General features: G+C 43.8%; 3 non-coding genes across 3 annotated transcripts; 2 read left to right on the plus strand and 1 right to left on the minus strand.

Annotated features, from left to right (window-relative positions):
• Positions 1-1,336: 1,336 nt before the first annotated feature.
• On the plus strand, positions 1,337-1,409 carry trnar-ccu. Its single transcript has one exon. It is a non-coding gene; the product is annotated as a tRNA-Arg (tRNA).
• Positions 1,410-1,415: 6 nt separating this feature from the next.
• Positions 1,416-1,487, plus strand: trnam-cau. Its single transcript has one exon. It is a non-coding gene; the product is annotated as a tRNA-Met (tRNA).
• A 9,838-nt stretch (positions 1,488-11,325) lies between these two features.
• On the minus strand, positions 11,326-11,398 carry trnar-ccu. The gene has a single exon. It is a non-coding gene; the product is annotated as a tRNA-Arg (tRNA).
• Between the last annotated feature and the right edge of the window lie 1,382 nt (positions 11,399-12,780).

The following is a 12,780-nucleotide window of genomic DNA, read 5'->3' on the forward strand; positions in this document are numbered from 1 at the left end:
TCAGGCGTGCATTCTGTCAGTTTCTATCTTGTTGTCAGAGGCAGGATGAATGCATTAAGACGACTTCTGTACGCTGCTTTCATCAGATTCCTCTCTTTGAGACATGTGGAGGTACAAAAAATACACCGAAAAGCTCATCAGCCCATAAACACATCAAGTCATTAAGAGAAGTCTCGAACTTCTTGGCATTGTTCGACCTTTTTTGGGAAAGCTTCCAGGGGTGGAAATCTGTTTCCGCAGGCTCGGTAATGTTCAGATGTGGTGATTCAGAGGGACATGAAAGGTATTTCACTCGCTCATGCTGTTCATGAGTCCACTTGCCAGCGTGAGTGGGGGCATTATTTTGAAATATGAAAATTTCATGAATGAAAAGCTCTTGCACCACAGGGTGTACCTAAGGAAATGGCCTCTTACTCCTTATTATTTCACCATGTGGAGGAATTACTGGGCTTATGACTCCCACAAGATTGCTACGATACATTTAAAGACCAGGCTGCACATTTAACTGTTACAACAATCTGCTGCAGGCATATATGACTTTCTTAGAATGGCAGCAGGGAGACAATTTAGGTCAAGAGGACTACCACTTTGGTCCAAATGAAATAGTGTAAAGCTACACTGAATTCACACCAAAGCACATAAAAGGCGTCTCAAGTCCTGGATTTTTGTTGCTGCAAAAAACATTTGAGAAAAATAACTAATCTTATGAACTGCCTTGACATAGTGAAGAATATCTAAGGTATCCTTCACAGACTGCTCAGCGACCCCAATGCAACCTCCGGTTATGAGGATCAAAGCCGACTATAGATCGCCAGGTTGCAATTCTTATTGATGGAAACAACAGCTGCAGATCCATCATGTAAGTCTCGCATTCCACCACATACCAATGGTGTATTGGATTGAGATCTGGTGACTGTGAAGTCATTCTCATTGTCATGTTTAAGAAATTCGTTTGAGATGATCTTAGCTTTGTGACACGGCGTGTTATCAGAAGATGGTACACTGTGGTCATATAGGAATGGACATCGTCAGCAACAACACTGTTCATTGGTGTTTAACTAATGCTCCGTTGGTACTAAGCGGCCCAAAGTGTGCTAAGAATCAGAGCTGTTTTAATTAATTGTCACATGAAATCAGCAAGATGCTCCAAAGACTCTTTAAAGGCTTAATGTTTAATGTAATAGAGCCAGTGATCCAGATCTTAGTTACTCTCTAGTCCTTGGGTGGTTTCCTGTCCACAAACAACAGGAACATCTAAACAAAGTGGAGCTCAGAGCACAGCTCAGGAGCTGAACCAACTGAACAATATGCAGTATGTTTGGGTTCACTGCATGCAGCCCCAGTGGCCTAATGGATAAGGCACTGGCCTCCTAAGCCAGGGATTGTGGGTTCGAGTCCCATCTGGGGTGCCTTTCAGCAGAGTGGCGCAGCGGAAGCGTGCTGGGCCCATAACCCAGAGGTCGATGGATCGAAACCATCCTCTGCTAACACTTTTAGACAGCTGGTTGAACCCTGAGTAATGGGCCTCAAGTGTGCCGAGAAAATCATCACACCAACATAAACAGCACAATGGCTTCATGCTTTTTATGCCACCTCATGTTGTAGCCAATTTAGTTTACATGTCCACTGTTTTAATCGAGTACCCGAACAGTTGTACCTAATAAAGTGTGCATCTCTCTAGCTGACCATGCTTATTCTCCGCCCCTTACCTGTTTGATAGATGTAGGTACTTTTACACCTTTAACATCAATGAAATTTTTTTTATCAATTAGGTGGATTGGCCCCACCGGACGAATCACAGTGATTAATAATTCTGATTAGATGCCGATATTGTGATTAACAACATTTTTTCCTCTATCATTTAAAAGATTTTCACTTTTCAGATGAAACGTCTCAACCTCCACGAGACAACTTGTTTTTTTGTTGTTCTTTTTTCTTGAGGATTAAGTTTCCATCAGTCACTCTTGGTGACTTTGGATTCACATTTCTGTGGCGTTTCATGTTGTCACAACTTTTCACTCTGTTCCCTTTGTGGCGCTTTATTATTGCGGTTTTGTCTCACAGTACAAAGACTGTATGGATTCTTTGATATGTCAGCGATGCAAATACAATGATGGCTTGAAATGACAAGAAACAGAAAGGAGCTCATACTCTGACAGCAGAACTAGGCCAATTTATATAGCAAATGATTGGTGCCATTCGTTTTAGCGCGCACGGAAGCAGTTGTTCACTTATACGGCGAGCAAAATATTAACAGTGTGTTCATAAGTAATTAGTCTGAACTCTAACCTTTCTTCCTTTCAGCACCCAGTCTGCTGGCTGTCTCTCTAACTCGCTGTAAGAAAACGAGCAGCTTGTTTCAGCCTCAACAACCCCTGAAACAGTCGCCATAAAGTAAACACACTAGAAATCTTATAAAATTGTGGATGAGGTGATGACTATGGGACATTTAACCATATTTTCGTACATTTAATAAACAGATAAACAATTAAATTACAGAAAGTTCCCTTTTTTTATACTGTTTCCTTAAAAATGTATATTTTTTTAATGGTGGCTTTACAGTAAAAATTGACTTGCATTTCTCTTCTTTTTCTTATATTGAAATATTTCATGAATTAAAAGGGTATTTAAAGTTATTTACACTGACAAAAAGGGAAGTTTTACTGGTGTGGGCCACAATGTAAAATGAGTTTGACATCTCAGCTGTGGAGGAAAGCGAGGTGTAGGAGTTGGAAAGAGTGGAAAGGGCGGAGGGATCATCCAATGCAGCGACCTCGGTTGATCGTGCGAGCGGGGGGGAAAGTCTTTGAGTTAAGTTTTAATTTTTACTGAAAAAATCTCAGTTCTCTGAATAACAGACTTGCCAAATCTCAGCCAAAGTTCTGGTCTAACCTTGACCACGTTTCGTTTTCCAAACTTTTGCTGCTCGGATCGCTCATGGGTGTCCTCCCACTGTGTACTTGTACTTGTGCAACAAGACGGATGCAGAAAGAAGAGAATCGTAAGTGCATCCTAAGCGGTCCAGGGCTCCGCAGGCCTGTGCAAACCTGTAGGTGGTGATGAACAATTACTTAGACACACTCTGTTTGTTTTCCTCTGGAGGGAAAGAGGTTGGAGTGCATTTTTCTTTCATACAAAAACATAAAACTGCTCTCTGTTTTGGCCCTTTAGGATACCGTAGGTAAACAAAATTTGTAATATTTACTCGGCTGCAGTCACCCGGGTACTTGTGTCGGCAGTGGCTCCAGCTTGTTGCAGCATCGGGTACATCTGAGCGGTCTGCAGGATCTGAGGCATCACTGGGGAGGCTGTGCTGGCACGGATGAGGAAACGGGAGAAGGAAAGTGGGAAAGGAGGGGGTATAAAGGGAATCGATGCAAAGCTCCTTTTAAACTCAGTTCCCAGGCTGTGCAGCTGCTAGCAATTACCTGAGAAGGAGAGAGGAAAGACTGTGAAGTAACCCAGCGCTGAAGGCCTCTCCTCAGCTCACGCCCGGAGGCTCACTAATTACTTCACCAAAAACCCTGAATATCTGTCAGAACCAATCAGAGGCCGCCAGGAAATAGGAACATGGAGAGGCATTCATTTGTTTGTGAGGCAAACACTCGCCAAGATACTAAGAATCTGTGTTTATTAATGCATGTGTACAGGTTGCTCCCTGGAAAATATCGCCTCCCGCTCTGAGGAGGGACATTTTCATCCACACAGACGCAGCTTAGTATGGAGTTAAGCAAAGGGTAGAAAGTAGAGTCGGAAACATGAGGTGCTTGCTCTATAGGAGAATCGTCATTTCTGCATCCTTACTCTTCCCTCCTTCCCCCAACACCTTCCTTCATCTTCTTTGGATTGGCTAGGGAGCCTGGCTGTCCCCCTCCCACTCCACCACCACCACCCTCTGCCATATGCTCAACGCCGTTAGTCTTTTAGAACCACTTTGTCACTCTCCCGAGTTTAGGAGGTAGACTTTGAAAGTGATGTCGCGGGATGCAAAACACCCGGGGAAGGTGGGCCAGCACCAGACAATGATTAATACGGCTTTCAGCGATCTCCTTGAAGGAAACTGAGGCGTCATTGCGTCGCTGCAGAATTACTTCGGCTTAGAAGGGAGGTGTGGGTAGGAGTGGTGGTGGTGGGGCGGAGGGGTAGCTGCATCATAGTTCTTTGAATCGCCGTATATGGATGTTTTTTAATTAAAATGTTTAGAGAAAAACACATTATTCACAACCTTGAATTGCAAGGGCGAAACATACTTTATGCATCAGGGAGGAGGAAAGTGTTGAGACTTTGTCACATTCATGAAAGCCTCATCTTGATTTCCATGCCGCTCCTCCAAGGTTGAGCAGGTTGTTGTCGCCCCCCTCCCCCCCCACCTCCTTCCTGTTCCAAGTTCTAAAATGATAAATGATAAATTAGCGCACATTTCTCATACCTTTCATCTGCTAAGATGTCGGGACGCACCGAGAAACAAATGCTGGAGATTTTAAACGTTAGAGAGAGGCTTTCTTTCTCCCTTTGGGGAGTGCTGAGGTGTGCTTTTGCATGAATGGAGCCCAAAGGGAGTTTGCAGAGCTCGAGGTGGCAGGAAGAGCAGGAGCTGGTCATTTCCAACGTGAAGCCACAGGATCGTGTTTTCTCAGGGGCCGCTAATACGCGCTGGCATAGTGAGTGACTCTCCTAGATGAAGGTCTAATTAAGACTAATAGAAGACGATGATGGAGGTCTGCTCGGGGAGCCGTGACACTCACACCTCCTGTGGGTGTTACTTGGCTTTCTTCGAGGTACACTTATACACAGCGTGAAAGTGTTGTGCCATATCACAGAAGCCCACTGAGGAAGCTATTTCCTGTCACTAATTCTTGCTTGTTGCTGAGTAGTAAGATGCATGGTGCTGTGCAAAAGTGTTGAGCCATCCTGCATTCCTTTATGTTGTTCTGGAAAAACATACATAAGGCCTGGGGCCCAGAATCTGCCTGACAACGATTCCTATCCAGCCGACTGGAGGACTGGAAAATGTGAAGGAGCACGGTGGGTCAGACGTAGGGCTGCACGATTAATCGTTAGAAAATCGCGATCTCAATTCATACTTATGTGCGATCTCATTTCCAAATGACAACGATTTAAAAAAAAAAAAAAAAGACGACGACGATTGTACCGCATTTTGATCCGGGACGTACTCTGCATGAAAACAAGCGCTCACTCTTCCTGCTCAACAAATGACAAGGACGGAGCCTTATACCACGTGATACAGAAGCTGTGCCGTGTGATGCTAAAGTTAGCAGGGAAAAAACAACGGAGAGCACGTCAGGGATGACGAGAAAGTGACAGGAGAAAATCCGTCTCGGCCAACCACCCAAACACCAATAACGGGAACCTTATACAGCGCTTCCCTATACACCTCGAACTCCCGCAGGCACAAAGAAATTACGGAGGCTATCACTTATCACCTGACCAAAGATATGGCTCCCATCAACACTGTGCAAAACCAGGGATTTAGGAAAATGCAACCACAAAACGTGAGACATTTGTTGTTTTATGTTTATTTATTGTTTTCATGTTCAGTCTCAACTGTTACGAAGTTGATGTGCAGTTAATAAGTGCAATAAATATTTATACTGGAAAAGAGAATCGCTAGAAAATCGTCATCTCAATTCTAAGCCAAAAAATCGTGATTCTCATTTTATGCAAAATCGTGCAGCCCTAGTCAGACGGCTTTTTCTTTATGTTTTATAACTTTTTCTGTGATTTTCCACGTTTATTTCTTACAGTTTAAGCCCAAACAGTCATACTAATCTACTACACCAACGTGTCTTTATCATGTGGAAAAACTGAGACACGCTGTTGAAATTGCATTGTTAAAAATCCCTCTGGGATTAAATGTTCAGTTTTATTTCTCTTTATTGAGAGAAAGGGGAACTTTCACTAGTCGGGGCCACTTGAGCGAGTTATTTGTGGCCTACGATGTAAAATGAATTTGATAAATAGTCCTCATTACTCGTTGGGTGGCTTTAAAGGTGCATTGTTGATTTAGTCTTCCTCTCACTGGGCCACTGCTGAAACATTTATTCAGTAGCAAAGTGAGCGAGGATCAGATTGCACATATTTGGTAGAAAGCAGAATATCAACACTGTGAAGAAATTTCAACTGAGAGCAGCTCACTGGGGAACTCAGATGATTTTGTTGTTTTTTGATAAAAAATGTGAAAAATAAAAACATAAAATGAAAAAGAGAAACATTCCACTAAGACTGTGTTCAAACTTTGACTGTGCATATATCCAGCTCTGTGATCTGATGGACATCTTTACAGATTTAGGTAGCAATCACTAACTGTTCACTTTATAAGTTTACGAATGTCTAGGTTCTTGTTAACACAGATATCCAATCAGCTTATCGCCTTGCAGCAACTCAGTGCATTTAAGCATGATGAAGAGAGCCTGCTGAAGTTTAAACAGAGCATGAGGACAGGGAAGAAAGGGGATTTAAGACTCTGGAAATGCGCTCACCATGTCTCATCAGGATACAGCCATGTTCTAGCAGTGAGTGCATTTATAAACAGTTTCCTTTGCAATAATGACAGAAAGCTGGCTGTCTAAAAGCACTAGCAGGAGATGGCTCAGCACACTTGTGATGCCCACGCTGCTAGAAATCACACCAGATGGGACTCGAACCCACGAGCTTGAGCTTAGGAGGCTAGTGCCTTATCCATTAGGCCACTGGGGGTGCACTCAGTGTGCTGCATATTATTCAGTCTACAGCTGATCCATTGTGACCTGCAGCAGAATGAGGAAAATGTCTATTCAGCTCCTGAGCTTTACTCTGGGCTCCACTTTGTTTGAGTGGTGTTTCTGTTGTTCGTGGAGACTCATGAAACCAGACGAGGACCAGAGAGTAACTAAGATGTGGATCACTGGCTCTGGTTACATTAAACATTAAGTCTTTAAAGAGTCTTTAAAGGATCTTTCAGAATTTATACCACAAAGAACAAAGACAGCTCCGAAGGAAAAAGTGGGGTCTGACCCTTTACTAGAAATGTATAGTGCACAGTATAAAATATTGAATAATATAAGTAAGTATAAAATACTATCACAGCACAAATCAAAATGGGGAAAATGTATTTCACACACAGTCTATTGAGTTTGAACTCTATTATTCTTAATTTTTATAAACTCTTTAAACCTTCGACTTGCCTGTAAGCTGATTTCTGCTGTTATGATCCCGGTCACACCCACTCCTGTCACATTTCTTCTGTCCCATCTCCCATTTTTTTTAAATTAAAGAAGTTGCAGTGGCCAGTTTGAGGGGGGAAAATGTGACAGTGATATAATGAGCTATGAATACTCGCATTTATCCACTAATAAGTGAGATAATTTAGAAATGAGTGCTGAGTAATGACGTTATGATTGTGGTGGGGACACAGAAACAAAGGAAGTGCTCTCACTCAGTCATTCCCTTCCTCCAGCGCGCGCGCACACACACACACACACACACACACACACACACACACACACACACACACACACACACATTCATGTACAAAGAGTCATTTGCACACTCAATAAAACTACTGTTCTTCCATATCGCAATTTATCCGAACAAATTAGAGGCTGCGAGCATCCCACAGATGAAATCTCAGTTAGTATCTACCATGCAAATTAAAGCAACGTGGCCCATACTCCATTACACATATCATTATAAACCCCTTTGCCCCACTTCAAAACCCCCGCTACCAATAATCAATCTCACCATGTTGGGGTATAAAATGCAAAGCTGTGAATTAACAAGCAGGCGTGACAGGCTGATTATTGATTTAATGTCAGCGCCTGGACGGCACATACATCTCTGAGGCGCAGCACACTATTAAAATGTCCTAACTAGGGTAATTGCATTAGACACCTTTTTATACCACTTTGTAGGGCTAATCGGCATGTAATGAGAGAGATGAGACAGGAGCCCAGCGATTCGTCGAGACAGCGGCCACGTGATGTCATGTCTGGAGGCGGAAGGTAAAGCAGGAAAGAGGGAAGAATAAAAGAAGTAGAAGGGAACGATCGGGGCTTTAATCTGTGCAGGGTTACAGATTTCTTGCCACTACAGTAGGAAAGGTTAGAACAGAGGTCAAAGGTTAAACAGAGACAACGTCAATGTTGGTCTTTGGACTGACCTGATTAAAAACAACTACATTTTGACAGAAGCCCAGAGCGAAGATCAAGATCCAGCCAGCGTGCACACCAGAACATAAAAGCAGAAAACATGTAAGAAGGCCTCCACCCGAGCCCAGCAGAGGCCGGACAACTCATCCTGGACCCACCCAGGCAGCACAAGCACCATGTGAGCCGAGGGTTTCTTACAATTGAAATCTAAAGAGTCCTGCTGACAGATTTATTTAGCAATGTTTCTTTATCAGGCAGAAAAACTAAGTTGCCCAAAGTAGGCGATGTAAAAAGAGTTCGACATCTCTGAGCTAAAAGCTTGCTTCAGTGTTTACAGTTTGGTGTTGTTATAGTCATGCTAGCTCCAAGAAATTGCGCAAAGGTAGATGTGAAGACAGGCCCGCGTTTGCGTCCGTGAAGTTTGAAGGGCACAAAAACAGAACAGTCCTGCAGGAAGACGAAAAGCATTTTCCCAAGAATTGAAACATCCTTCAACATGTTGACAGCGCTCCAGGCTTGGACCACTTCCTGTCGCTCCCTGAATGAAGATGTGAAACTTCATTATAGAACCCCCCGATGAGGCCTGTGAGGGAGGGAAAACAGAGAAAAGAAAGAGGAGAAGACGAAGAAGACGGGGTGGCCAGGTGCCAGGTGCTCACTGTGACGGGACACCCCATCGCCACGGAGACATGGGTCAGGGGGCATTCGGTGGGAGGGGCTGCTCGGGGCGGGGGGAAGGGGAGGGCGCGTGCTCCGAGCAGCGGGGCGGCCAAAGCTTTGGCATGAATTACCCGCCTGCTGAGCCGGCGCTTTGGAGATGCTGGATGAGAGGTCACGTACTCAGTGGCCCTCAAACGCACACACAGGCTCGCCCGGCAACAACAACAAGGCTCTGTGTGCGCCCGGCTAGTCACAACAGCTATTCTGCATTTAGCACACAAACACTTGTGCGCTCTTGGAGAGGATGAATTAGGTCAGCTCGGTTGGTCAAACAGGACGGCTCGATCCGCAGCGGGGCACTAAACACAAATTATTCTCACTAGAATGCTTTTAATATCAAAGAGGAGAGGGACAATCAGTGGCTGGACCTCCTCCATTTAGACTGTCCCACAGCTCAGCGTGGCTCTATGCAAGGCACCTTGTCCAAAGAGCACCTGGACGCGAGAACAATTCGGGCGAATAGAGCACACTCGGTTTCTGTCCTCGAGTAAACAAGCTGAAATGCTGATTTTTTTAAATTTTATTTATTTTTGCCCATCTGGGGAACTATGGCGTTGCTACGGTCACCGAAAGGCACAAGAAAAGTTTGTTTAATCTGCACACAGAGAATAAACATTTTAGTTTCTCGACGTGTAATAATTGAAATTTCATTTTTAATATTAACTTCATTAGATAAAATTAATGAGTTTGTTTTTGCGCTTTGAATTTTGGTAATTGGTTGACCTTTGTTTGTTGAAATTGGGATTACAAAGCGCATTGTGTTTTATGATGAAAAATACAGATGTGGTTTGAATATGAAATGTATATTTTAACAGAGAAAACCTAAATACTTGAACTGCCTATAAAAAAAATTGAGCTTTGTATGTTTTAATGTGTTTTTTTTATGTACTTGATGTTATAATGCTGATGTTTACAAAAGTCATTTTACAGTTCAACATGAATAATAAAAGGGGTAAAAGAATACGTTTGAAGGCTGCAGTAATGATCCTGTTTTGTTGGCCTTAGCTTTGTATCCCACAGACCCACACTGTTGTATATTTAATCAGACTGAGGACTGAAATTCAAAGACTAGCAACGACAGGCTAAATAACCCTCGGTGACCCAAGTTAAACTTGGCAATGGGACTGATAATTTACATATGACAGGGCTGTAAATAAGTGAGAAGGTCATCTATACCAGCGGTCCCCAACCCCCGGGCCTCGGACCGGTACCGGTCTGTGAGTCGTTTGGTCCCGGGCCGCGAGAGTTGAGGCTCAGGTGTGAAATGTATGGTTTTCAGGGTTTTTATCGGTTTTCAGCGTTATTTTGTTATCGTTTTTATTGTTTACTCGGTTTTCCTGGGTCTTTTCACGTGTGTTATGAATAAATTTTCTTTTTTTCGGTACTAGTTTTATTTTGTTGTAATTAACCGCGACGCCTTAAAGGCGGTCCGTGAAAATATTGTCGGGCATAAACCGGTCCGTGGCGCAAAAAAGGCTGGGGACCGCTGATCTATACTGTTAGATACAATCAGGTCCATAAGTTTGTGGACGAATAACTAACATGTGACTGAACTGCAGGTTGTTGGCTTTACAGCTTTTAGAGCATTTTTTATAAACAGTTCCGCATTTTCAGAGGTTCAAAAGCAATTAGACAATTGAGTTTCAAGACCAGCATGAGTTTTGATTTTGGCATTTCTGATGGTGTCAGATGGGCTGGTCTGACTATTTCAGAAAGTGCTGATCTGCTGGGATTTTCCCACATAAGCATTTCTAGTGTTTACAGATAATGATATAAAAAAGTGAGCGGCAGTTTTCTGGGAGAAAATGCCTTGTAGATATCAGAGGTGAGAGGTGAATGGCCAGGCTGCTTTGAGCTAAAGGAAGACAACAGTAAATTAAAAAAAAACACTTGTTGCGACCAAGGTATGTGTAAGAGCATCTCTGAAAGCAGCAGAAGTCCGCAATGGGAACCAGTCTCGAGCTATGAACTGGAAATTGAGGCTATAAAACACAAAACTGGACCATAAAATACTGACAAAGGTTCGCTGGTCTGATGAGTCTCAGGGCAAGGTGAATATATCCAAATCAAAGCGTTTCCTTGAACATGATGATGAGTCCACTGTACTCAAATGGCCTCGGCAGACACCAGATCTCAATCCAATAGAGCAACTTTAGGATGTGTTGGAACGGGAGATTCACATCATGTCAACATGGACCAAAATCTGTGATGAATGGTTCCAGCACCCTGTGCCATTAAGAGCTAAGGCAGGGTCCAAACAGATACTAGGAATGACTTGGCCAGTAAGTGCATATATAAACAGTGTCCATTAATGGACACGTTAAACATGTTTCTGTCATTAAGTGACCTTAATGACAGAAAGCCCGCTGTCTAAAAGTTTGAGCAGAGAATGGCTTCGATCCATTGACCTCTGGGTTAAGGACCGAGCATGGTTTCACTGGGCCACTTTGCTGGACAGCACCCCAGATGGGACTCGAACCCACAATCCCTGGCTTAGGAGGCCAGTGCCTTATCCATTAGGCCACTGGGGCCACCTAGTGTGTCATCCCTCTATGTGGTTACTGCCCTTTGCTTATCATACCAAAGTGAAGCTGGCCGTCCGAACAAAAATTTTACCCACGCCTGCCTTAGACGAAGGATCTTGTTGGTTGTTTGGGACTTTGAAGCTAACACTGGCTGTAAAAAGAAAAGTCACACTGAAGTAAATAGGTGGTAAATGAAGGCTTTTGGAGCCAGTGAGTAGCTTTAGCCTCTTAGTAAAAATAATCGTGTTCTGATAAGATCATCAGGCAGGCTACCATTTACCATCTTAATGTGGAGTTGCCAAGGTTACACGTATCCAGTGTCAAACGCACAGATGCGAGATCTGACTTTTACTGTGATTCAGGAAAGAAAACAGGAAACAAATTGTGCCTAATGGTGGATCACTGAGCCTCCTCTTCGTTGTGACATCGCCGTTAAACTAGAGGTTTGTTTTCGCCAGCAGTATCCGTATGTGATGATCCCACTCCCACAGGAAGGGGGAGAGAGTGGCTGAAGTGAATCAAAGGCCAGCGGCTTCTGTGTCTGCCTCCGTCCGGTTGATTGCCAGAGACGCTGGATCAGCGCCTCCATCATCTGACAACCTGTGAGAGCGACTCATTCATTCAATCCTCTCCTACACACCTCCGGGACCTCAACAACACCTCGCAGCATAATGAATCAAACGCTCTGCCAGGAAAACACAAACCCCCGCATAAACACACACACACAGACACGTGCACATGTCGCAGTAATGATTGTCAGCGAAGACAAAAGAAAAGTTTGGTGACGAGTTCATGACTTATTCTGTAAAAGGGAGGGAGGGGGGGGGGAGGGGGGGCTTGTGGATGTGCTGCGGCGAGATTCTGGAGCCATGTAATCATGGCAGGCATCAACAACGCCATCCTTATTACTGCGGTAATGAAAAGTGAATCAGTCTCACACGGATTCATTTGTTAAAGGCAAATAATTAAGACAAAGGTCCTGCATCAAGCAGACAAATCAGAAAGACAAAGTGTGGTGCGTGACAGTCCTCCCGCGGTGATGCAGGCCTGTCCTTTTGTGTCATGACTAGTCGCTCTCTGGCATTAATCAGAGCGTCGTCCTATCTTGTTAGGCTGAGCTGGGAGATGATAGGGAGACCGCAGGTCTTTAATCAAGGTTAGAATAATCTGCGATGGTAGCTGATTATAAACCTGATCATCAGCAACATATTGTCACCTCCTAATCATCCAAATAAACAGAGAGAGAGGGAAAGAGGGAGACCTGCCCTCAGCCCCCACGTGGAGGAATAAATTACACGCAAACACACACATGCCAGAGCCTTACACATGCCTACATGCATATGCAAACACAATAAATGCATGCATTGCACACACACAGGCACACGGGG

Source organism: Haplochromis burtoni, unplaced genomic scaffold (genome assembly GCF_018398535.1).
Source record: "Haplochromis burtoni strain Fernald_Lab_line unplaced genomic scaffold, NCSU_Asbu1 Contig_38, whole genome shotgun sequence".
Classification (NCBI taxonomy): Eukaryota; Metazoa; Chordata; class Actinopteri; order Cichliformes; family Cichlidae; genus Haplochromis; species Haplochromis burtoni.